We start from the raw sequence: 3,099 nt of genomic DNA, 5'->3' as shown, positions 1-3,099 counted from the left end.
TCGGGGAAAAGGGGTGGCGCGTCGCGCCTTGCAGAGCGCCCCAAGAAGTTCTCTGAACTTCTCCCCTTGGGGTGCCGTGCCTAGCAGTGCGCCCCAGCTGCCCTTCTGAGCTTTGTGGTCTGGCGCCCCGTGCCTCTCAGAGCGCCAAGGACGCCAACCTTTCCCATTCATTCTCCACTTTTACGTGCATGTTCCTTGGTATTGTACCTATGTTTCCTAGTTGTTTCCAACACTCGAAGGTACGTCTAAACGTCAAGAACTCATCTATAAACATGTGATCATATACTTTGAATCCACAATTCAATTCAAGGCGAGTTAGGATCAAGTCAAAGTGAAGTCGGAGTCAAGTCAAGCAAAGTCAAGAAGTAAGTCCAAGCAAGTCTTTAAAGCTTTTCAAGAGTCGTTACTAAACGTTTTAACTTCGTTTTAAGGCTCAAGTTTCAAGTCAAGTAAAGAGTCTCAAGTTTCAAGTTAAGTCAAGAGCATAAAGTTGAGTCCATTTCTCAAAAGCTATTAGGGAACTAAGTATTCCCAAAGAAGTTTATAAATGTTTTTTTTTTACATTTGAGCAAGAAAGGGAACGTCGATTCCAAGAGAGATTTTAAGTTAAGTTTTGAGTAATTATCTCAACTAAAGAAAGATGTGTTTAAAGACACTTATGGGCCAAAGTATTTTTGGGAGTAGTATTGAGCACCGAATTGGGGACGTAAGTTCATATTAACTCAACTCTCCATAAGAACCATGCGCCAACATGGGACTTGACGGATCATTCTTTTTAGATGATCACGTAAGATTAAGCTAGTGGATCCACTAAGTAAAGTAAGGTCCTATATCACGGCAAGGTATAGGATGGTCCTTGGGCAACGTGAGGTAAAACGTTGTATCATCACTAGGGCTGATAGGTGGTTGCCGGTTAAAGAACCTCCCACAAAAGTTATATTACTTTTATATATAAGTAAGGTTGAGTTTGTTATTGTTTTATCATTAACGAACTAAGTTGTTTATACTATTTTACAAGCCATTTAACATCTCAGGCTTATTGTATCCTTGTATACACACAGAGTTTATAGCATGTTTTAAACAGTCTTTCTTTATATCGCACTTGTTTTAAATTGCCTTATATTGAAAGAAGTCAGTCAGGTTGAGTTGAGTTGAGCCAGGTAATCTTTTCAGGTTCTTCTAGAGTTTTCCTTCTAGCCTTTGTTGCTTAGTTTTCCAGCTCGCATACTCGTACATTCCATGTACTGATGCCAGTTGGCCTGCATCGTTTTATGATGCAGATGCAGGTACCCAGGATCAGCATCCAGCACGCCGTTGATCCAGTTGAGCACTCTAGAGTCAGTGGTGAGCCTCCTTGCCTTACGGAGGACTCAGTTATTTTGTGTTCTTAAGTTTTGTTTTATTAGGATGTTGCGGGGTCTGTCCCAACATCCATCTCAGTATTTTAGAGGCTTCATAGACAGTCAGTCAGTTAGATTTGAGTCTCTCATCTATGTACATATATAATATTCTATCTTTTTTTTGAGACTCGAGTTGCCTTTTGGCAGATTTTATCAGTTGGTTGTTTTATAACCTTTTCATTGCATTGAGTTATGCTGTTGAGTTAAGTTTTCGCTGAGTTAAGAAAGCCAGGCCAAAGGTTCGCTTGGGGGCTAGCAATGGTCTTCGAGTGCCGGTCCCGCCCAGGGTGTAGGCTCGGGGCGTGACAACCCTCATCGTTTTGGACATTATTTAGAGTTTGATTCATTGTCTATGTCACGCGTGTTTTGGGTGAATTTCTAGTGGTGGATCGGGTGTACCGATCCTGTGATTGGCCTCTTAGTAGGGTGACATTCTTGGTAGAGTTTGTCATCTTAGTTATGATAGATTTGGTGTTGTTTGGGATAGTTGAAGTATACCAGTAGTTCTACATGCACATCCTTGCCTATGAGAACTTATACAAGAGCTACTATGAAGAGTTACAATTGTCTAAGAGTATTGTTAGAGGTTCTACATTTTGTAGTGTATCGTTTGTTGGGTGGTTACTTGATCTTTTCCTTCTTTGGGTTAGACAAATTTGATCCTCCCTTGATGAGTACCCGATATCTAAAGATCATAGTTTTATAACTTAAATTCGTGAAAAGAAAATTTTGATAAGATCTGTGATGGTTTGTGCATTATGAGTGTATGGTGGTTGGTTTAAGTTCGCTTCTAGTTGTAGCGGGTATCAATTCAAAATATTATCTTGGTTATGTTAGAAAAGATTCGTCGTGATGGTTGTGTTAAGGTCCAGTAGGTTTCAGTTTAGATTTGATTCATGCGTTAGTTTGTGGCTTGAAAAAAATCACTCTTGATTTATAGATCTTCAAAAGTTTGATTCGAAAGTTCAGTTCTTAGTAGTTGATCTTGATGGAATGGTCTTAAGGAGGAGCTCACTTGGAGACATGAACACCAATTGGTAGGTCATGACTCAAGCTTTTGGTAATGCCAGTTATTCTTCCTTCTTATTCCTTATGTTCGAGGACGAACATGATTTTTAGTGGTGGATAATGTAATGACCCAGAAGGTCATTTTTAGAAATTTTGAATATTCGTTTAACTAGAGTTAATTAATTGATAATTAATTATTAAATATCTAGTTTTAGTTAATGCTTAATGGGTTTAAGTTTATAGTTTGGTTAATACCATATAGCACTTGACCCATATAGGAAAATAAATTATTAGGGTTGAGAATTTTGGTTCATAATTTAAGAAAAGAAAAGGAGTCAGACTTACCTGCGTAAAGCTGCTACCGACGAGAGAATACTTCATGTCCAGGTAATATGCAACCACGCCAAATATATGCAATTGTGTGTATGGAATGGAGTATATTATTGTTATTATTATAATGATGAACAACATAATCTTTTATAGTGCATTAATGACTGCAAACTATGATTTGAATTGGAAAATCAAGGTCATTTATTGCGGGCTAATGAGAAAATAATGTTTGACTGATTATTGGCTACATATAGTTGAAATTGAGTTATGTCTCGTGTGGAAGTGACAGGCGAGGAGTTGGGTTCCTTGGCTTATGCGATTCCATCACTGGTTTCGTAACCAGTGGTTCTCATATTTATTA

At 38.4% G+C, this 3,099-nt stretch overlaps 1 pseudogene; it reads right to left on the bottom strand.

The window, feature by feature from the left end:
• Positions 1-2,789, bottom strand: part of LOC102591256 (putative late blight resistance protein homolog R1A-3) — an 8,912-nt pseudogene extending 6,123 nt beyond the window's left edge.
• Between the last annotated feature and the right edge of the window lie 310 nt (positions 2,790-3,099).

The sequence above is a fragment of the Solanum tuberosum genome, unplaced genomic scaffold, assembly GCF_000226075.1.
Source record: "Solanum tuberosum cultivar DM 1-3 516 R44 unplaced genomic scaffold, SolTub_3.0 scf00189, whole genome shotgun sequence".
NCBI lineage: Eukaryota > Viridiplantae > Streptophyta > Magnoliopsida > Solanales > Solanaceae > Solanum > Solanum tuberosum.
Note: the sequence above shows the minus strand (reverse complement) of the source record. Positions and strands in the feature narration are given on the sequence as shown.